Genomic DNA, 23,948 nt, shown 5'->3' on the forward strand with positions numbered 1-23,948 from the left:
CATTCTCGAACCCAAACTAGAACTTAAACCATTGACTCTTGTTCTGAGATCTTCTGACACTGACGGATGTTATAGCATTGGCTCTTTTGTGTCTCTAGCTGACTGATCATAGATCTTGAGATTTCCTACCCAAAACAATTCATTCAGTGAAACGTCTTTAATGAAAGGGGAAGAATCAAGCATTCAACATGAATCTTCTATAAGAATTGGACCCTTGGGAAACCAAATACTAGATGTGAAGTTACTCTTCTTAGACGTATTACAGATAACCAATCAGCATAGACGATAAAATCAGAATCGCACCGTTTGGGCCCTAGGCTTCCTGTGCCGGGCGCGCTCCTGGCGCCCAGTGACGCTCCTGCCCTCGGAATCTGGGAGCTGGCCACCTCCTTATCTCCTGTTCCTTTGCTTTTGTCAGGAGCCAGCTTGAGTGGGTTATATGCGAGCAAAGGAAATGAGAATTTTGCACACATTCTTTTGATTTGCCTTTGTTTATGGTGCTTGAATCCTGAATAATAAAAAAAAAAAAAAAAACTTTTTAACCTGAATAAAGTCAAGTCTAGGTTTCATTTCCTTTATAAGCTTTGCCTTAGTTCTAGTCTTCAAATAGCCCTTTGCACCTTGAGATTATATAAATGTCCATCCATGGTTTTTGTTGCTTTATTTTTGTTTATTTTTCTTTCTTCATTACCTTCCCTGCATTTCCCTTTGGTTCTTGGGTGGTTTTATTTTTTCCATTAAAATTTCTCATCAAGTCTGGGTTGTTTTTTCTTTTTTAACATGTATAAAATGTGTGGTACAAGACAGGGTCAGTCTTTATTTTTTTCAAGGGCTAAAGAAAAAGAAGCATACATACATTTGAGAAAAGACCCTGGAATGCTGTTTCATATCTAGACTAGTCCCAGTGCCTCTATAACCAAGCTTTTGGTTTCAAAAACCTTGAATCGATCACAATTCTTCTGAAGCTGGTCCTTTGCTCTTGGCTTGTTCTGTCTTGATGAATTCCCGGGCATGGAAAAAAAAAAAAAGAGTGATCAAGAGTTTGTTCTTAAATATTGGTACCGTGGGAGTGGGGCCTATAGTCTTTATACTCCTAATCTAGCCATCTCTCGTATAAATGTCTCCCAGTCTCTCGTGCCTGAAATAAACTCAGTGTAATCAGTGTTTACCCCTCTTTATTATTATGTTCCTGGCATACAGCACAATAGAGTCTCCTTCTCTAGAGAACAACAAATCCAAGGACATTGTGTTCCATTTTTATGACGAGATGCATATTTCCCAACAAGAGGCAAAGCCCTCCTGTCAAAGGATTGCATGGATGGTACTTATAAAACATTCCAGCTGGTTAAACGCAGGGCACTGACTGACTAAAGTTGGCTCAGACTCTGAGTTGGCTCTGAACCCACATGTTCATTTGATTGTGAATTGGATTAACTTTCGCTCCTTTGAAGCTCTTGCCTCTCACTGTTTTGTTCTGAAGGAGGAAAACGTGTTAGCCATCATGTTGGCCCGCAGTTCAATCTGCTGAACATGGGTGTGCGCTCCCATGGAAAGTAGCCCCGTTCTCACAGGCATGTTTTCAACAATCGGGTGTGCAAAAAAATGGGGCTGTGTCTATGCCCCTTTGCCTCTTAACCTACAGGTCCGGCTCCCATGGTCTCAACTTTCTGTGAGTATTTTTGTTTCAGAATGTCGTCTAGCTCTTACTTCATCTCTGTGTGAACAGTGTCTGCCTCCTTCTGCTGCCTCTTGAACTGACCACAATATAGAACGAAAGTGCAATTCACATTTCCCTTTAGGATGCGTGGACAATTACTAAACAGTTCCCCTTTTACCACAAAGAAAGCCAAGAATTGATGCTTTTGAACTGTGGTGTTGGAGAAGACTCTTGAGAGTCCCTTGGACTGCAAGGAGATCGAACAAGTCGATCCTAAAGGAAATCAGTCCTGAATATTGATTGGAAGGACTGATGCTGAAGCTGAAGCTCCGATACTTTGGCCATCTCATGGGAAGAACTGACTTGTTTGAAAAGACCCTGGTGCTGGGAAAGACTGAAGGTGGGAGAGGAAGTGGACGACAGGGGATGAGATGGTTCAATGGCATCACCAACTCAATCAATGGTCATGAGTTTGAATAAACTCCAGGAGTTGGGGATGGACAGGAGGGAGGCCTGGTGTGCTGCAGTCCATGGGGTTGCAAAAGTCAGCACGACTGACTGAACTGAACTGAACCATCTTTTTAAAATTTGAAATGTAGACACACAAAACATTTTTGGATTTTTGATTGAAAGGTAACTCAGGGAATTCCCTGGAGGTCTGGTGGTTGGGACTCCACCTTCTCAATGCAAAGGGCCCAGGGTCCACCCCTTGTTGGGACTAAGACCCTGCAAACTGTGTGCTGGAGCCAAAAAGAAGAAAAAGAAGAGACACAACTGACTGTTTAAACCGGTATGACCCGAACTGACAGCAGGCATGCCTGTTCTTTTTTCTTAAAATTTTATTTATTACTATTGTTTTACTCTGAAAGCTGGGGATCATGGTGGGGTCCTAGATAAAGAAAATAAATGGTTTTTATCCTATTCCTTCTGCTTTGCATTGAAGACGAGGGTGAGCCTCCTCTTGCCACTCTCTCCCATCAGTCCACAGCCCCCTGATATACTGGCAGCGCCCACCTTTCCTCTCACTCACCACCAACTGCCCGTCTTTTCCTGTAGCATCAGGTTGCCAGTCACAGTCAGCTCTCGTTTACACTTTGCAGCCTCCCCCCACTAGATGGCACTCAGTCCGCCCCACTCAATTCCTCCCTCTTCCTTACAGGGTTCAGACTCAAATTGGGCGCTACACAGAGACTGCTGCTGCTGCTGCTAAGTCGCTTAAGTCGTGTCCGACTCTGTGCGACCCCATAGACGGAAGCCCACCAGGCTCCCCCGTCCCTGGGATTCTCCAGGCAAGAACACTGGAGTAAGCTGCCATTTCCTTCTCCAATGCATGAAAGTGAAAAGTGAAAGTGAAGCCGCTCAGTCGTGTCCGACTCTTAGCAACCCCATGGACTGCAGCCTACCAGGCTCCTCCATCCATGGGATTTTCCAGGCAAGAGTACTGGAGTGGGGTGCCATTGCCTTCTCCATACACAGAGACTACAGTCTTCCAAATAGGGAGCCCCTCACTGATTGTTGAATCTAATTGGTACTGTCAACCCCTTCCTTCCCTGCACTCATTCCAGCAAATCACCAGGCAAGACCCAAGTACTCACAGCCAAGATGGTGACTCTGCTCCCAATGCTGGGCCTATAGTTGTGTAAATACATTGAACTAACGCCATGAACTTGACTAGATCCCTCAAAGATGGAATCTATACAGAACCAAGCAAAGCACCAACAGCATGCCTGCATGCACGCTAAGTCACTTCAGTCGTGTCCGACTCGTCGTGACTCTATGGACTATAGCCCACCAGGCAGTACTCTGTCCATAGGATTCTCCAGGCAAGAATCTAGAGTGGATTGCTATGTCCTCCCCTAGGGACCCAGGGATTGAACCCAAGTCTTACCTCTCCTGGACTGGCAGGTGGGTTCTTTACCACAAGCGCCACCTGGGAAGCCCTCTACATTGGTAGAACAGATGTTAAAAATGGTGATGATGAGGGAACCTCCTGGTCATCCAGTGGTCAAGACTCTGAGCTTCCAATGCAGGGTGTAAGCGTTCAGTCCCTCATCTGGGAACTAAGATCCTGCGTGGCCTGCTGCCAAAAGATAAAAAAAAAAAAAAAGGAAATGATAATAAAGGGAGATTGGTCTGACTGTGATGTATAAAATGGATTGAGAGGGGAGATTGCAAAAACAGGCAGACCATGTGGGAATGTGATATGATCCCAACATGGGATAAAGAGGTGTACTGGAATTAGGAATAGACAGATCGATTTAAGACCTAATGGGAGATTAACAGGATTTGGTAGTAACTCCACAAACAGAGAGAAGCAGAAAGTGATTCGATGGCATTTCCTAGGTAGGGAGGTAAGGGCATGTGGAGAAGCAGTTAGGAACTTGGTCTTCAAATCCAAACAAACCAAAGTTTAAAGCCCACATCTACTGATTAGCAGCTGTATGACCCTGGTAAAGAGGCTTAATCTTTCCAAGCTCAGACTTTTCTTCTATAAAATGGCAGAGTTATGAGAAATAAGTGAAATGTAAGGTACTTTTAATGGTGCTGGCAAGAAAATACACATTCAAGGAAAGTTAGCCATCATCCTTTCCCTCTGTTCCATCTACCCATCAGAGATTTTCCGAAAGGAAGGTGGTACTCTATTTTCCCATAGAAAACTGACCATTGGTTCCCCAAATGGTTCAAGCCAAAAAGAATCTTAACAGTGCGTTTCAGTGTTTACCACGGGCACAGCTGCTCATCATGAAACTTCTCCGACAGATAAATCAGGCACCCAGCTGACATACAGTAATCACCATCGACAAGAAGGAAACCAGGTTCATGTCACAGCATGATTTGTTTGCCCTTAGTGAGAAACTTTCCCTGCCAAATTGCTTTCTTTTTTGGAAACCACAAATGGAAACCTTAACTTCACCTCCTCCTATTCAGTGAAAAACAAAACAAGTTCAATACTAAAACAGTTGTTTGGGGTTGAAGTTGATCAACTTTGTTATTGTTATCAACAATCCTGGCATATGTGTATTGTATCATATTATATTTTCAAGAGTATAAGTTGGTATCTACATTGGCATCCTTTTAAAAGTCCTTAACTTGCATACCACTGACCAAAGTCCAAACTTTTCTTTCTGTATTAATACCAATACCACCTCTGATCACACACGGTCACTACTCTTGATGTGAGAAACACAGTTCAGTCTTTTTCTGAAATTTTACCTCCTGGTTTTGATTAACTGAAAAGAGTCAAGACAACGTTTTGATAAATGGCAGGAGGCAGATTGTGCTAAGACATGCTCTTCTGGCCCAGAAATGGCCTCGATCTGAGAACATAAGATAAGAAACAGGAAATGAAAAATGAAAATAAAAATCCCCCCCAACTGTAGAGCGTATTAATAGTAAATAACCTTCTGGAGATTGTTTGTCTTTAAACATCCGAAAATAGGCTTTTGGTGACTTCCTGGCTAGATGAGCATAACTTTTTATGAGAGACAGGACCAGGATCCACATAACTTAGAACAAAGCTAAATAAGTCACATTTTCTCAGTCAGCATTCTCTTTCTCTCTTCCTTTCATTTGTTATTTCCCTTCAGTTAATCGAGACTCCATCTCCACAGAAAAGAATTTTGTCAAGTACATTTAAAAAATTTATTTGCATACTTATTTACTCAACAAACATTTATTTTTAAATGCCTATTATAGTTGAAATGACTGGAACACGTTTTACTTTTTCTCTCTTTATGTCCTTATGAGATGACTATGGAATATATAGAGGAAAAGGCCACAGATGTGTGACTATCCATGGAATTTCCTGGTGATCCAGTGGTTAGGACTCTGGGTTTCCCCTGCAGGAGATACTGTTCAGTCCCTGGTCCGGGAACTAAGATCCTGTGAGCCACGCAGCTTTTCAGGGAGAGGGTCGGGGGAAGAGTGACTATCCATTAGCAACTACTTGAGAAAACGGAAGAATGTGAGTCCAGAGAGATGAGACCCCCTGAGAATCCCCACATTCGCTCTAAGTGCAGCGACTTTTCCTCCTGGTTGCCCTGGATGATTCTAGTTTATGCTTTTGTCCATACTCAGTCACTTCAGTCGTGTCCGACTCTGTGACCTCATGGACCATAGCCCACCAGGCTCCTCTGTCCATGGGATTTCCCAGGCAAGAATACTGGAGTGGGTTGCCATGCCCTCCTCCAGGGGATCTTCCCCACCCAGGGATGGAAACCACATCTCCTGTGTCTCCTACATTTCAGGTGGATTCTTTACCACTGAGCTGCTAGGGAAGCCCACTTTATGCTCATATTCCTGGAATAATTATTGATAGGGGTCCCAATCAATCACCAGACATGTCCCAGTTTGGAGATTAAATTATATGGTTTCCATATGTAATTTCATTTGGGAAAATCCAAGATTTCTGTTCAGAGTAAATACTTATTCTCTACTCCTCACGTCTCCCACAGGTAAGAGTATTTCCATACCCCACTCCAGATGGAAAGTATGGGAGAATACTTCTGGCTTCCCTCTTCTCCCTCTGGTACTCTAGGAGTACCAGACCACCTTATTTGTCTCCTGAGAAATCTGTATGCAAGTCAAGAAGCAACAGTTAGAACCAGACATAGAACAACAGACTGGTTTAAACTTGGGAAAGGAGTACGACAAGGCTGTATATTGTCACCTTGCTTATTTTCCCTATATGCAGAGTACATCTTGCAAAATGCCAGGCTGGATGAACCACAAGCTGGAATCAAGATTTCCAGGAGAAATATCAACAATCTCAGATAAGCAGGTGATACCACTCTAATGCCAGAAAGTAAAGAGGAGCTAAAGAGCCTCTCGATGCAGGTGAAAGAGGAGAGTGAAAAAGTTGGCTTGAAACTCAACATTTAAAAAATTAAGATAATGGCATCCCCCTCATTTCATGGCAAATAGATGGAGAAGAAGTGGAAACAGTGACCGATTTTATTTTCTTGGGCTCTAAAATCACTGTGGATGGTGACCGTAGCCATGAAATTAAAAGACACTTGCTCTTTGGTAGGAAAGTTATGACAAACCTCAGTTCAGATCAGTTACTCAGTCGTGTCCAACTCTTTGCAACTCCATGGACTGCAGCATGCCAGGCTTCCCTGTTCACCAACTCCCAGAGCTTACTCAAACTCATGTCCATTAAGTTGGTGATGCCATCCAACCATGTCATCCTCTGTTGTCCCCCTCTCCTCCTGCCTTTAATCTTTCCCAGAATCAGGGTCTTTTCCAGTGAGTCAGTCATCAGGTGGCCAAAGTATTGGAGCTCAGCTTCAGCATCAGTCCTTCCAATGAATATTCAGGATTGATCTCCTGTAGGATTGACTGGAGGATCTCCTTGCAGTCCAAGGGACTCTCAAGAGTCTTCTCCAACACCACAGTTCAAAAGCATCAATTCTTCAGTGCTCAGCTTTCTTTATGGTCCAACTCTCACATCCATACATGACTATTGGAAAAACCATACTCTGACTAGATAGACCTTTGTTGGCAAAGTAATGTCTCCGCTTTTTAATATACAGTTTAGGTTGGTCATAGCTTTTCTTCTAAGGAGCAAGTGTCTTTTAATTTTGGCTGCTGTCACCATCTGCAGTGATTTTGGAGCCCAAGAAAATAGTCTGTCACTGTTTCCACTGTTTCCCTATCTATTTGCCATGAAGTGATGGACCCGATGCCATGATCTTAGTGTTTTGAATGTTGAGTTTTTTATGACAAACCTACACAGTGTATTAAAAAGCAGAGACACCACTTTGCTGACAAAGGTCCATATAATCAAAGCTATCATTTTTCCAGCAGTCATGTACAGATGTGAGAATTGGACCATAAAGAATGCTGAGCACCAAAGAATTGATGCTTTCAAATTGTGGTGCTGGAGAAGACTCTTGGAGTCCCTTGGACTGCAAGAAGATCCAACCAGTCAATCCTAAAGGTAATCAACACTGAATATTCATTGCTAAGTTGAAATTCAAATACTTTGGCCACCTGATGTGAAGAACTGACTATTGGAAAAGACCCTGATGCTGGGAAAGATTGAAGGCAGGAGGAGAAGGGGACGACAGAGGATGAGATGGTTGGATGGCATCACGGACTCAATGGCATGAATTTGAGCAGGCTCCAGGAGATAGTGAAGGACAGAGGAGCCTGGTGTGCTCTGTCTATGAGGTTGCAAAGAGTCAGACAGGACTTAAGAGACTGAACAACCACTTCTGGCTTCTCTCTGCTCCCTTGAGTTCTCCTCCAAGTGGGAGATGGCTGAGCTAACTGCTGAGGCTGAGAGGAGGGGCTGGGTGTGCTCGGCCCTGCTTTGGGCAGCAGGGGTTCCTGGCAGATCTCACTGCTCACACAGAGGGCACACTCGGGTCTGCTGGTCACTACGTGGGGCCAGTGGCCGCCCTCCTGTTTCAGCGCCAGCTTGAATAAACTTGATTAATTTGCCCAGGGAATGATGCCAGTTAAGCCAAGGGGCCTCAGATCCACATTCTTCAATCAACTTAATCAGTAAAATATTGACATTTTAATCTTCTTTTTTTTTTTTTTTAATCTCCTATGTCTTATTTGTTATTTGGCTCCAAATTTGGGTAGAGAGGTTTATTGAACTCCAAAACTCTAATGTCTTCATACTTTAGCTAAGAACACTGAGGCATGGGCACAAGGGATGACCTTGTGGATTGAAATAGAATATGGAGATTGACTGTTCTGAAAAGGGCGGGAAGCTCAAATTTTAGCCTTGGGGTGAGGATAGGGGACTGTATCCTGCATTAAACTACAGAAGCACAGCTTCACGTAATATTCCAAGGACATTAAAGCAGGGATTAATTCACCAAAATAAGTTTTTGAGCCCCAGAAGGACTGAATGGAAACAAGCAGAGCACCAGCATACAGACCTTTCAGACATTCTTCTGAGCAAGTACAGTAAGGTTTACTCTCCACTGTGTGGTGAGATTTACAGGCCTGCTCTGCCCGTTCGGAGGAGACCTGGATTTCCTGTGTTAGTTAGAAGGGGTGTGAACTGTTCTCATTAGGGGATGTGTCGAAAGCCGCTTCTCCAATCACATTATCAGCAATAAAGCTCTCATTCGGTTCCCCGTTTGCATGCCTCAGTTGATTTCAAGCTCAGACGGGGAATAAAACGATATTATTATCTGATTCCCCTTCTCCATTACCAACAACTCCAGTGTCCACCAGATACACCAGGAGCCTATCATTTGTAGAGTTAAAAAATATTAATTGTAGGTTGAAAACCCTCTCCCACCACGCAGAGCTTGCAGCCATCCTCTCAGAGCCTTACTGATTATGGAAGAACGGGTGAGGGTCGGCGGATAGGTAACGAAAGCATGAAACATGGGAGAACAGGGGACACACCAGGCAGATAAAGTGCCGTTAGAGGAAGAAAGGCCACGAAGGAAAGAGAAATTTTTCTTTAAAAGTCATTAGGACTTCTCTGGTGGTGCCGTGGATAGGAATCCACCCACCAGTGCAGGGGACGTGGGTTTGATCCCTGGTCCAGAAAGATCCCACACACCACGGGCAACTAAGCCCACAGCCCACAGCCTCTGAGCCCTTGTGCTGCAACTACTGAAGCCTGGGTGCTTCGAGCCCGTGCTCCGCAGCACAGGAGCCACCACAGTGAGAAGCCCGCGCCTTGCAACGAGACAGCAGCCCATACGCAGCAGCGAAGACCCAGGGCAGCCAAAGCAAACAACACATTATTTTAAAAAAATCATTGAAGTGCACAAAAACAAAACAGAAAATGTTGCATTCATGATTAAGAACAGGAAGCAATAGAGAAAGAACTTTTGAATCAAAAGAAAACAAATTAAAGGTATTGTAGCAAAACCCAAAAATTCAATAGAAGCTTTGGGAGAGAGGCTGAGAAAATGTACCAGAAAAAAAGGAATGTGAAGCTAAAGAAGTAGAAAATAGGAGAGAAAAGAAGAAAAGTTTACATCAGTCTGGAAGGTCCAACATCTTAATCATAAGACATCCAGAAAGAGAGAAAAGAAATAAATGTAGAAGAGGAAAAGACAGAGAACTAATTCAAGATAATTCCCTATAACTGAAGGATGTGAGTTTACAGATTCAACAAATCTCCTAAGTGGCATGGCCAGTGAATTTATTAAAAAAATACCAAGGAGAGATCACTGTGTAATTCCAGAACACTGAGTACAAAAATGAGATCCCAAGACCATTCAGAGAGAAGAAAACACACACACACACACACACACACACACACACACGTCTCACAAAAAGACAGGTTTCACAAAACAACTCAATAAGCTGACAGAAGATGAAGAAATTCCTTTGAAATTATGAAAGAGAATGATTTCCAACTAAGACTTTTATATCCTGTTCACATGTCAATCAAGTAGGAAGCTAGACTAAAGACCTTTTCATATATGAAGGCCCCATCTTCTTTACCTCCCACTTATTTCTCAGGAAGCTGTGGGAGTGTGAATTTCATCAGAATGAGTGAGGTGATCAAGATGACATGGAATCCAGGAAGTGGGACGAACCAAAGAGGAAGAGGTAGGATAACGGGAAAGGGAGATCCTGGGATAACAGCTTTACAGCCGGCCGTGAGAGCAGTCTCAGCTGCAGGAGCTCGGTGAAGGGCTCCAGAAGGGCTGTCTCCAAAACAAAACAGAAAGAAACTGAGATGTGCTTGAAATTATGGAAAGGAGATGTATTCTGCTGGCAGAGAGTTTGGGGATAGATTAATGATACAAAGAAAACTAAGTGAATGAAAAAAAATAGGCAGTTATCATCTCCAAGGAAAATAAAAAGCTGTACAAAAAGTATATTACATGACTCATCTGTGCATATAAATGTTGATTTAACCAAAACTTACCACATGCTTATAGTGGTGAGAATAGAGGTGTAGAGAAAAGAAGTGTTGAGGAAAGGAAACCGTTTAAGAGCAATAAATATTAATCTTCTAAATAAGGAAGTCACTAGACAATATCCAAAAGATATCAAATATGAATAGTGAATAGTAGTAAATGTCGCTCAGTCGTATCCAACTCTTTGTGACCCCATGGACTGTAGCCTACCAGGTTCCTCCATCCATGGGATTTTCCAGGCAAGAATACTGGAGTGGGTTGCCATTTCCAAGAATATATAAATTCTTAAACTATGAGAAGAAATACTAGAATTGCTAAAATAGGTGAAAATGATCTTTAGATAAGACTGGAAAAACAATATTGAAAAGAGTTAGGCAAGGGGTATGGTGGTTTTCAGTTTTAGTGATCCGACTGTTTCACTTTTAAACTGTGCTCATGTATCAGTTTGTTTTTAAGTATAAACTAAATCAACAGCTTGTTTTCCCAGACTAAAGTATAACTTGCTTATACAAGAGATTTGGTTTTCATCCAGTTTTTGAAGTATTCCCTCAACACTTCTCCCTGTAAAACTGATCAAAACTTCTTAATAAGAAGTGAAAACAAAGAAAACAAAAATGGCAACATTTATTCATTTATGGAATTCAAATATCTGTGAAGAGTTTACTATAGTTGCAGTTGCCTGGTGTACAATCCATGAACAAAACTGAAGAAGGCCCTATCTTAGCACAGTTTACTATTCTTTACAGGGCAATACCAGCTGATAACTGGAAACAAAAATAAAAGGAAAATCACGATTTTGCAGCTGCCCTGTATTGATTCAGGCAGAGATCATCAATGGACAGTAAAAACATGTGTAAGATTATTGGAGAACTTGTGATCCACATAGACTCAAAGGACCACTCATATACTGCTCACTCTTCACAAAGGGAAAATACATTCTTGCCTTGAAGCGATTTCGTAAATATCACCTGAGGAAAGTGACCAAAGTAAATGTCAGTGTGATAGGCCCCGGATGAGATGAGGAGGAAGCGTGATGAGCAGGAAGCGTGATGAAGAGGAAGCGTGATGAGCAGGAAACGTGCAACAGCAGCAACGTGCATCCTCGGCAAGAGTATTTAGCTCAGATCTAATCATAAAACAATCAGACAGTTTCAGAATAGAGGACATTCTCCAAAATCAGTTGGCCTGGATGCTTCAAAATGTCAACGTCATGAAAAAAAAAAAAGAAAGAAACGAGAGGCCTGTTCTTGATTAGAAGAGACTCCGGAGGATAAAGACAGCAGTACAGCCATGAACCTAGACTGAATCCTGGATCAGAAAATAGAATCGCTATGGAGAGACATTTGGGGACAATTGGGGAAATCTTAATATGGATTGTATATTAGATAATGCTAAGGAATTAATGTTAGTTTTCTTAGGAACAACATTCATGTAATGTTTATGTAGGAGGCTGCGTTATTCTCAGGAAGCACAGGCTGAATAGTTTGGGAGTAAAGTGTTATGAGAGTCCCTTGGACTGCAAGGAGATCCAACCAGTCCATTCTGAAGATCAGCCCTGGGATTTCTTTGGAAGGAATGATGCTGAAGCTGAAACTCCAGTACTTTGGCCACCTCATGCGAAGAGTTGACTCATTGGAAAAGACTCTGATGCTGGGAGGGATTGGGTGCAGGAGGAGAAGGGGACGACAGAGGATGAGATGGCTGGATGGCATCACTGACTCGATGGACCTGAGTCTGAGTGAACTCCAGGAGTTGGTGATGGACAGGGAGGCCTGGCGTGCTGCGATTCATGGGGTCACGAAGAGTCGGACATGACTGAGCGACTGAACTGAACTGAACTGAAAGTGTAATGATGCCAGCAACTCATTTTCAAATTTTACAGCTGAAATAAGAAAGTGTGGCAAAGAATCCACCTGTCAATGCAGGAGACACAGGAGGCGTGGATTCAATCCCTGGGTCAGGAAGATCCCCTGGAGAAGGAAATGGCAACCCACTCCAGTGTTCTTGCCTGGAGAATCCCATGGACAGAGGAGCCTGGCAGGCTACAGTCCACGGAGTCACAGAGAGTCAGACACGACTGAGAACAGAAGAGCTAATGTGTGTGTGTCGGGGGGTGGGGTGGGGTGTCAGTGAAGGTGGATGGGGCAATAAAGCAAATGTGGCTACACGTTAATAACTGCTGAATTTGTGTCCAACTTTTCAGTAGGTTTAAATTTTTTCCAAATAAAAGTTGGGTGAAAAGGAAAAAAAAAAAAAGCACCAACCATGGCAGGCTTACTGAAAGTACCCTGAATATGAGAAAGTTGGAAAGGGCAGATGACCAGGGTCATCTGAATGCCAAATGCTCTCTGTTTTTTGAAAGCAGTGATTGCTACATTGTTTTCCATTTCTAAAAATTTCCTAAATTCCAGCACAACAATTAATTCTACAAGAGTTCCAAAAATGCCTGACTGTTTCAGTATTCAAGGCAAATTTTTTCTGGGTACCAAAAAAACACAAAACCCCACCACACACACACACACACACACACACACACACACACATGCTCCCTGCGCCCACTGAAGGAGAAGAACAGGAGCTTCTGATGGTTGACAGAGAGTGATGGCTCTCCTTGAAGAAGTGAACAGGACCCCGGCTCCCTGGTTTCCCCTGCGGTAAACTCAGATCGTGGCTCACCCCATGAGGGATGCCCCAGGAAGTAACTGCGGGCCCTGGCCTGCAAGCAGAGGAGAACACAATCTCCTTTTCTAAAAGTTCTTCCTTTAGAGCTCAGAACTCACCAGCGGATCGAACCTGGTCAAAATCCACGCAGTCTGAGTGTGGACAACTCAGAAAGAAGGCTCCCATCCCATAAAAATGATTTTAGGATTACAGGACAAGTTTTCTGAGGACAGTCTGAGAGAATCGGCCACTTTGCCAGGAAATGAACAACATGTGGAAATTTCATGACGGTTCTTCAGAGGTCCAAAGAAAATGGCGACCAGATGCTCCCCACTGCCACGAGAGGCAGGGAAGGAGGAAACTGGCCACAAGGAGGGCACCTCTTGCTGGGAAGGTTATTCAAAGGGTCTGGGCATGTCTAGAGAACCTGATGCCCCCTCAAGGTGATTCAAGGCTTGGTCACAAGTGAGTTTAAAAGAACATTTATTTATCTAGTTAGCCAATTGGAGCTTTGAATATTTTAGTTGATACAGAAAATTTCTAAGTTTTGTTTAATTTAACCACTCGATACTTTATTTTCTATTTCCTTTTTTTTTTTAAACCCACCCACCAGAGAAAGGGGATGCCAAGATCTTTCTGTAGAGAATGCAAACGTTCCCTCATCACGACTGTCTCTGCCACAAGTGACACGGCAGAAATTCATCCAAAGCAGTGAGTCAACCACAGTGGATCCACATTCAACTTGGGACGGAAACACGGGGTGGGGCTGAGATAAACGGGGACCTGGGACCCTTTACATCAGTGGACGGAGGTCTTCTCAAGGAACAGAAAGCAAAAGAATGATAAGGGACTAAAAACAGCTACAGGCTTGGGCAGTCAGGGCAATTATAAACAATCAGATCAGATCAGATCAGATCAGTCACTCAGTTGTGTCTGACTCTTTGCGACCCCATGAACCACAGCACGCCAGGCCTCCCTGTCCATCACCAACTCCTGCAGTTCACTCAGACTCATGTCCATCGAGTCAGTGATGCCATCCAGCCATCTCATCCTCTGTCGTCCCCTTCTCCTCCTGCCCCCAATCCCTCCCAGCATCAGAGTCTTTTCCAATGAGTCAACTCTTCGCATGAGGTGGCCAAAGTACTGGAGTCTCAGCTTTAGCATCATTCCTTCCAAAGAAATCCCAGGGCTGATCTCCTTCAGAATGGACTGGTTGGATCTCCTTGCAGTCCAAGGGACTCTCAAGAGTCTTCTCCAACACCACAGTTCAAAAGCATCAATTCTTCAGCACTCAGCTTTCTTCATAGTCCAACTCTCACATCCATACATGACCACAGGAAAACCATAGCCTTGACTACATGAACATCTGTTGGCAAATTAATGTCTCTGCTTTTGAATATGCTATCTAGGTTGGTCATAACTTTCCTTCCAAGGAGTAAGCGTCTTTTAATTTCATGGCGTCTTTTAATTTCACCATCTGTAGTGATTTTGGAGCCCCCAAAAAATAAGGTCTGACACTGTTTCCACTGTTTCCCCATCTATTTCCCATGAAGTGATGGGACCGGATGCCACGATCTTCGTTTTCTGAATGTTGAGCTTTAAGCCAACTTTTTCACTCTCCACTTTCATCTTCATCAAGAGTCTTTTTAGTTCTTCTTCACTTTCTGCCATAAGGGTGGTGTCATCTGCATATCTGAGGTTATTGAGATTTCTCCCGGCAATCTTGATTCCAGCTTGTGTTTCTTCCAGTCCAGCATTTCTCATAATGTACTCTGCATATAAGTTAAATAAGCAGGGTGACAGTATACAGCCTTGACGTACTCCTTTTCCTATTTAGAACCAGCCTGTTGTTCCATGTCCAGTTCTAACTGTTGCTTCCTGACTTGCATACAAATTTCTCAAGAAGCAGATCAGGTGGTCTGGTATTTCCATCTCTTTCAGAGTTTTCCACAGTTTACTGTGATCCACACAGTCAGAGGCTTTGGCATAGTCAATAAAGCAGAAATAGATGTTTTTCTGGAACTCTCTTGCTTTTTCCATGATCCAGCAGATGTTGGCAATTTGATCTCTGGTTCCTCTGCCTTTTCTAAAACCAGCTTGAACATCAGGAAGTTCACGGTTCACATATTGCTGAAGCCTGGCTTGGAGAATTTTGAGCATTACTTTACTAGCATGTGAGATGAGTACAATTGTGCGGTAGTTTGAGCATTCTTTGGCATTGCCTTTCTTTGGGATTGGAATGAAAACTGACCTTTTCCAGTCCTGTGGCCACTGCTGAGTTTTCCAAATTTGCTGGCATATTGAGTGCAGCACTTTCACAGCATCATCTTTCAGGATTTGGAATAGCTCATCTGGAATTCCATCACCTCCACTAGCTTTGTTCGTAGTGATGCTTTCTAAGGCCCACTTGACTTCACATTCCAGGATGTCTGGCTCTACGTCAGTCATCACACCATCGTGATTATCTGGGTCGTGAAGATCTTTTTTGTACAGTTCTTCTGTGTATTCTTGCCATCTCTTCTTAATATCTTCTGCTTCTGTTAGGTCATACCATTTCTGTCCTTTATCGAGCCCATCTTTGCATGAAATGTTCCTTTGGTATCTGTGATTTTCTGGAAGAGATCTCTAGTCTTGCCCATTCTGTTGTTTTCCTCTATTTCTTTGCATTGATCACTGAAGAAGGCTTTCTTATCTCTTCTTGCTATTCTTTGGAACTCTGCATTCAGATGTTTATATGTTTCCTTTTCTCCTTTGCTTTTTACTTCTCTTCTTTTCACAGCTATTTGTAAGGCCTCCCCAGGCAGCCATTTTGCTTTTTGCATTTCTTTTCCATGGGGATGGTCTTGATCCCTGTCTCCTGTACAATGTCACAAACCTCATTCCACAGTTCATCAGGCACTCTATCAGATCTAGTACCTTCAATCTATTTCTCACTTCCACTGTATAATCATAAGGGATTTGATTTAGGTCATACCTGAATGGTCTAGTGGTTTTCCCTACTTTCTTCAATTTAAGTCTGAATTTGGCAATAAGGAGTTCATGGTCTGAGCCACAGTCAGCTCCCAGTCTTGTTTTTCCTGACTGTATAGAGCTTCTCCATCTTTGGCTGCAAAGAATATAATCAATCTGATTTTGGTGTTGACCATCTGGTGATGTCCATGTATAGAGTCTTCTCTTGTGTTGTTGTAAGAGGGTTTGCTATGACCAGTGCATTTTCTTGGCAAAACTCTATTAGTCTTTGCCCTGCTTCATTCCGTATTCCAAGGCCAAATTTGCCCGTTACTCCAGGTGTTTCTTGACTTCCTACTTTTGCATTCCAGTCCACTATAATGAAAAGGACATCTTTTTTGGGTGTTAGTTCTAAAAGGTCTTGTAGGTCTTCATAGAACCGTTCAACTTCAGCTTCTTCAGTGTTACTGGTTGGGGCATAGACTTGGATTAATGTGGTATTGAATGGTTTGCCTTGGAAACGAACAGAGATCATTCTGTTGTTTTTGAGATTGCATCCAAGTACTGCATTTCGGACTCTTTTGTTGACCATGATGGCTACTCCATTTCTTCTGAGGGATTCCTGCCTGCAGTAGTAGATATAATGGTCATCTGAGTTAAATTCACCCATTCCAGTCCATTTCAGTTCACTGATTCCTAGAATGTCGACATTCATTCTTGCCATCTCTTGTTTGACCACTTCCAATTTGCCTTGATTCATGGACCTGACATTCCAGGTTCCTATGCAATATTGCTCTTTAAAGCATCGGACTTTGCTTCTATCACCAGTCACATCCACAGCTGGGTATTGTTTTTGCTTTGGCTCCATCCCTTCATTCTTTCTGGAGTTATTTCTCCACTGATCTCCAGTAGCATATTGGGCACCTACTGATCTGGGGAGTTTCTCTTTCAGTATCCTATCATTTTGCCTTTTCATACTGTTCATGGGGTTCTCAAGGCAAGAACACTGAAGTGGTTTGCCATTCCCTTCTCCAGTGGACCACATTCTGTCAGATCTCTCCACCATGACCCGCCCATCTTGGGTTGCCCCACAGGCATGGCTTAGTTTCATTGAGTTAGACAAGGCTGTGGTCCTAGTGTGATTAGATTGACTAGTTTTCTGTGAGTATGGTTTCAGTGTGTTTGCCCTCTGATGCCCTCTTGCAACATCTACCGTCTTACTTGGGTTTCTCTTACCTTGAGCGTGGGGTATCTCTTCACGGCTACTCCAGCAAAGCACAGCCATTGCTCCTTACCTTGGACGAGGGGTATCTCCTCACCGCTGCCCTTCCTGACCTTCACCATGGAACAGCTGATGGTCTGTCACGAAGAACTCTGTTTATTCCTGAATAATCCTGGTCTACTCTCCCTCCAGGCACTTGAAGAAGGGCATTCTCCTACTTCCGCTGCAGGCTCGTGGGCTCAGGAACTCCTTCCAGTTTCCTGCCCCTTGGCAGGAAGGCCGTGAGGCCCGTGCCCTTAGCAGCAACAAAGCTGGAAATTTTTCTCAGCATAGGCAAGTCCTTCACTGCAAACAATAAGATGCTAAAAAGCTTCCCTGGTGGTGCCAGTGGTAAACAGTGCAGTAGACTTAAGAGACAGGGGTTCGATTCCTGAGTCAGGAAGATCCCTTGGAGGAGGGCATGGCAGTCCACTCCAGTGTTCTTGCCTGGAGAATTCCATGAACAAAGGAGCCTGGCGAGCTACAGTCTATGGGGTCGTGGAGGGTCGTACACAACTGAAGCAACTTAGCACGCACCCATGCGAGATACAAAAAGACCCCAAACTAACTCCCACTTCTGAGGTGCCGGGAGAGAAAGCAGGGCCCCAAGCCTGACCCCTGCATGCAGCATCCCCAAGGGGCGGGCAGCCCACCTCAGCCACCCTTCTGCCAGAGCCTCTATCTGCCTCCACACTCACCCCTTTAAGGAACCTGCCTGACCCCCTCAGACAGCAAGCAGTGTCTGCTGGTTCTGGCATTCACTCCCCTGTGCTGAAGCACGAGCAAAGCCTTGCTTAAATTTCTCATCTGGCCTCTTACCAACTCCTATTGATCGAAGAATCCAAGGACCTGGATCAGCTGCAGAGCGATCAAGGGAACCTTGTTCTAGGGCCCATCGCCTTGGCCTGGCTGCCGCTGATTAACTGCAGCTTCAGCAAGTCTCCTCACCGCTCTGGTCCTCAGTGTCCTACCTGTCAAATGGTCCCGCGGTCAGCAGATTTTAGCCCTCAGCCTGCTTTTGTAAAGTTTTATTGAAACACGGCCATGCCTTCTCATTTACATATTGGCTACCTTCTCGGGATGACAGAGTAGCTGTAATGAAGATTTTGTGGTCCACAAAGCCTCAGATATCTGTCTCTAGCCCTTTGCTAGCAGTTAATAACTCTTGAACTAAGACAATTCCTTGGGTCCTGTTTCCTACACTGCTGCTTTAAAAAAAAAAAAAAAAATTGAAGTACAGGGGTTTCCTTAGTGGCTCAGATGGTAGAGAATCTGCCTGCAGTGCAGGAGACCCAGGTTTGATCCCTGGGTCAGGAAGACTCCCCTGGAGTAAGGGAATAGCTACCTACTCCAGTATTCTTGCCTGGAGAATTCCATAGACAGAGGAGCCTGACAGGCTACAGTCCATGGGGTTGCAAAGAGTCACACACAACTGGGCAACTAACACGACTACTTACTATACCACTGTTACTACACTTGATGTATACTATATGTTACAGGGTTATAGCACAGTGATTCACAACTGCTAAAGGGTACACTCCACTTGCTATTTCAAATCCTGAAAGATGATGCTGTGAAAGTGCTGCACTCAATATGCCAGCAAATTTGGAAAACTCGGCAGTGGCCACAGGACTGGAAAAGGTCAGTTTTCATTCCAATCCCAAAGAAAGGCAATGCCAAAGAATGCTCAAACTACCACACAATTGCACTCATCTCACACGCTAGTAAAGTAATACTCAAAATGTTCCAAGCCAGGCTTCAGCAATACGTGAACCGTGAACTTCCAGATGTTCAAGCTGGTTTTAGAAACGGCAGAGAAACCAGAGATCAAATTGCCAACATCTGCTGGATCATGGAAAAAGCAAGAGTTCCAGAAAAACATCTATTTCTGCTTTATTGACTATGCCAAAGCCTCTGACTGTGTGGATCACAATAAACTGTGGAAAATTCTGAAAGAGATGGGAATACCAGACCACCCAACCTGCCTCCTGAGAAATCTGTATGCAGGTCAGGAAGCAACAGTTAGAACTGGACATGGAACAGACTGGTTCCAAATAGGAAAAGGAGTACGTCAAGGCTGTATATTGTCACCCTGCTTATTTAACTTATATGCAGAGTACATCATGAGAAACGCTGGGCTGGAAGAAACACAAGCTGGAATCAAGATTGCCAGGAGAAATCTCAACAACCTCAGATATGCAGAGGACACCACCCTTATGGCAGAAAGTGAAGAGGAACTCAAAAGCCTCTTGATGAAAGTGAAAGTGGAGAGTGAAAAAGTTGGCTTAAAGCTCAACATTCAGACAACGAAGATCATGGCATCTAGTCCCATCACTTCATAGGAAATAGATGGGGAAACAGTGGAAACAGTGGCTAACTTTATTTTTGGGGGGCTCCAAAATCACTGCAGATGGTGACTGCAGCCATGAAGTTAAAAGACGCTTACTCCTTGGAAGGAAAGTTACGACCAACCTAGACAGCATATTCAAAAGCAGAGACTTTACTTTGCCAACAAAAGTCATTCTAGTCAAGGCTATGGTTTTTCCAGTAGTAGTCCAGTATGCGTGTGAGAGTTGGACTGGGAAGAAAGCTGAGCACCGAAGAATTGATGCTTTTGAACTGTAGTGTTGGAGAAGACTCGTGAGAGTCCCTTAGACTGCAAGGAGATGCAACCAGTCCATTCTAAAGGAGATCAGTCCTGGGTGTTCATTGGAAGGGCTGACGTTGAAGCTGAAACACCAATACTTTGGCCACCTCATGAGAAGAGTTGACTCATTGGAAAAGACTCTGATGCTGGGAGGGATTGGGGGCAAGAGGAGAAGGGGATGACAGAGGACGACAGAGGATGGCTGGATGGCATCACTGACTCGATGGACATGAGTCTGAGTGAACTCCGGGAGTTGGTGATGGACAGGGAGGCCTGGCGTGCTGTGGTTCATGGGGTCGCAAAGAGTCAGACATGACTGAGTGACTGATCTGATCTGATCTGGAGCTCCTCCAGGATTTACGCTGCCACTGACTTCTGTTTGCTGTTTGCTTTGATTTCATCTGTTTTTCTCTTGTTCGCACACACCCGACTTCGTCATTTATGACAGGCTATCTCTTGTGACAGTCAGTGTTCCAGAAAGCCTTCCTAAGTCACTGCCTCCTCCCAACCCCTGCAAGATTATATCACGTGTGTCTGGGGGCCAAGCCCCCAGAGGTTGAAGAAGGCAAGGATTCTTACACACTCTGGCACGGACATTCCTTTGGGGTGTGAGGAAGCCACGGAGGCCACGAGGAAGCCAATCTGAAAAACCCCTAGGCCGTGCATTTGGGTGGCCCTTTTATCATCCGGGCTTCCCTGGCGGCTCAGATGGTAAAGAAGATTCTCTACAGTGCAGGAGACCCAGGTTCAGTCCTTGGGTTGGGACAATCCTCGGAAGGAGGGCATGGCAACCCACTCCAGTGATCTTGCCTGGAGAATCCCATGAACAGAGCAGCCTGGGAGCTACAGTCCATGGAGTGACAGAGAGTCAAACACGGTTGAGCGACTAAACTTGTGCACGGTTATCAGCAGAGAAGTGGTTCTTTGTGTTGGGCTCACAGCGCCATCTCCTGGCCTCCAGCTAACAATGGCCTTGCCTCTAGAGCTGCCGCGATTCCCCAGAGCAAGGTATTGTCAGCTAGTGCCGCCTGTAAAAGATCCCCGAGAGCAAATCTTTACTTAGCAGTCCTCCCCATCTGAGGTTGACTTTTGGGTCTTGACACCAGCGGGAGCCGCTGAGCTGAGGGTCTTCATCCTTACACCACCTGATCTGCCTCCCTTCAGTTAATGACTCTCCACCTGTTTCAGAACACAAGTGCTCCCCCCAAATCACTTTAAAATACTCATTTTTGTCCCTGGCACACACAGGTAACTTTGAAGCACTGTATAGTCATTTTTTGGTACACTACACATAACAACAATCTAAATACACAATAATTGATTTCTAGCAGGGAATTGCTGGAGAAGGCAATGGCACCCCACTCCAGTCCTCTTGCCTGGAAAATCCCATGGATGGAGGAGCCTGGTGGGCTGCAGTCCATGGGGTCGCTAAGAGTCGGACACGACTAAACGACTTCACTTTCACTTTTCACTTTCATGCACTGGAGAAGGAAATGGCAATCCACTCCAGTGTTCCTGCCTGGAGAATCCCAGGGATCGCACAGAGTTGGACACAACTGAAGTGACTTAGCAGCAGCAGCAGGGAATTGCAAACCTGGGCAAACAAATTCTGCCAAGACATTTGTTCTGAGACCAAAGAAACAGACAGACTGGAAAAGGTAAAGTGAGTAGCAGGGAAATAGAAAGGAAAATGGGTAGTGCTACTCACAGAAATGCAGTTTCCATTTTTTGGAAGCATATTTTGGTTGATTGTTCCTTTTGACGCTTCTTTAAGATTGGGAATAAATAATGCTCTAGAGAAAAAATAAAAATAAAGACAAGGGCAACCAGGCCATAAAGCAACCATTTTATTTCATAAAAAGGAAAGTAAAAGTTAGCTTGAGCTTTTTGGGGGCCCTGTGTCCTGTTTTCCAAATCAACGATACATCTTTAAGAATAGATAAATAGTACAGTTCTTGTATTATAAATAGGTTTTTTTTTGTTGTTCAGTCACTCAGTCATGTTCGACTCTGCAACCCCATGGACTACAGCATGCCAGGCTTCCCTGTCCTTCACTGTCTCCCAGAGTTTGCTCAAGCGCAAGTCCATCGAGTTGGTGATGGTATCCAAGTACCTCATCCTCTGTCGTCTCCTTCTCCTCCTGCCTTCAGTCTTTCCCAGCATCAGGGTCTCTTCCAATGAGTCAGTTCTTTGCCTCAGGTGGCCAAAGTACTGGAGCTTCAGCTTCAGCATCAGTCCTTCCAATAAATATTCAGGGTTGATTTCCTTTGGATTGACTGGTTTGATCTCCTTGCTGTCCAAGGGACTTTCAAGAGTCTTCTCCAGAACCAAAATTCGAAAGCATCAGTTCTTCGGTGCTCAGCTTCCTTTAGAGTCCAACTCTCATATCCACACATGACTACTGGAAAAACCATAGCTTTGACTCTACAGACCTTTGTCAGCAAAGTGATGTCTCTGCTTTTTAATACACGGTCTTTTTAATACACTACTGCCAACACACACATACACACGCATGCACACGTGCATTGAGAATCAGAAAAGCACTGAGAATTAATCGGATATGTTAAGTAGTATGAACCAGCTAGGAAAACAGTGGTCTGGTTTCTCCTGAGGTTTTAATTCTGCAGTAGATAGAGCCTTGCTTTGGAGAAGAGGGTAACTGGCCACACCGGTGTGCCCGTCTCTTAATCCATGACCTTCACCCCAAAGCATTCTTATTAAAAATGCAGACTGTGAAGCAGACATAGTCTGTGTGAGCTTGTGTATAACGGGGTGATAATAGCACCCACTTCAGTATGTTGTTAAAAAGCTAGATAATATAAGGACTTCCCTGTGGTCCAGTGGTTAAGGTCCGTGCTTCCACTGCAAGGGGCACAGGTTTGACCCCTGGTCAAGGAACTAAGAGCCTGCACAGCGTGGCCAAATTAATAAATAAAGTAGAAAAAATCATTAAAAAATAACTAAACAAAAGCTAGATTATATAGGTAATAAATTGAGAACAGTGCTTGGCATGCAGTGAGTGAATGTCACATAAAGTTCGCTCTGCAGACCAGAGATTCCAGTTCTTGCCTTGGTGGCCAGTCTGACGCTTTGGCACCCTGGTGTTTGGACTGTCTGCTCTCATACATGAGATGACCCCTCGCCAACCCAGGTTGAGCTTTACCTTCACAGCAGCAACGGGCTCCTTCTCCACTTTTCTTGGAGCACTCAGACACGGTGACAAGGGATCTGAGAGGGAAAGCGGGCTTGTAAGGGAGTCTGCTCTTAAGAGCCTCTGTCCTGGAAGACATCACACAGCTGCCCGTTAACCCATCTTGGACTCAGGGACCCACGGGGTTCTTACCCAGTGAGATAACAATGTCCACCAGGTGGCGCTATTGGCAAAGAAACCCGCCTGCCAACGCAGGAGACTTAAGAGATCCGGGTTCCATCCCTCCGTCCCGGAGATGCCCTGGAGGAGGGCATGGCAACCCCCTCCAGTCTTCTTGCCTAAAGGATCCCAAGAACAGAGGAGCCTGGCAGGCTGCAGTCCATGGGTCACACAGAGTCGGACACGACTGAAGTGACTTAACAAGCACACTAAGTTTAAACCATTTTCAGGTGAGTGTTCGGAGGCTTACTATCAAGTCACTCTGATACAAAAGCATTTTGCAAACGCCCCTGCAAGAGCCTGGTAACACTGTTTCTTCTTCATCTGGATTTCCACTGATCAATCAGGATGAACTACTTCTGGGCATCTCACTAAATTTAAACCAGAGACCTAGGTCGTCTAGACAGGCAGGCCTTCCCCCTGCCAAAGGCATCCATGTGCATCAGCCTCGAGAGACAACAGACTGTGAAAAAACAATGTTTTAACTAGCTATCTCAACACACCTCAGACCTTCACACATCCCCAGAGGAAAGATCAAACTAGTCTTTTCA

General features: G+C 44.3%; 1 long non-coding RNA gene across 1 annotated transcript; it reads right to left on the reverse strand.

Moving 5' to 3' along the window:
- Positions 1–797: 797 nt before the first annotated feature.
- On the reverse strand, positions 798–23,907 carry LOC133237808 (uncharacterized). Its single transcript, XR_009733366.1, has 4 exons — positions 23,371–23,907; positions 23,191–23,255; positions 3,546–3,737; positions 798–993 (listed from the first exon to the last, which is right to left on the reverse strand). It is a non-coding gene; the product is annotated as an uncharacterized LOC133237808 (long non-coding RNA).
- Positions 23,908–23,948: the final 41 nt, after the last annotated feature.

Source organism: Bos javanicus, chromosome 24 (assembly GCF_032452875.1).
Source record: "Bos javanicus breed banteng chromosome 24, ARS-OSU_banteng_1.0, whole genome shotgun sequence".
NCBI lineage: Eukaryota > Metazoa > Chordata > Mammalia > Artiodactyla > Bovidae > Bos > Bos javanicus.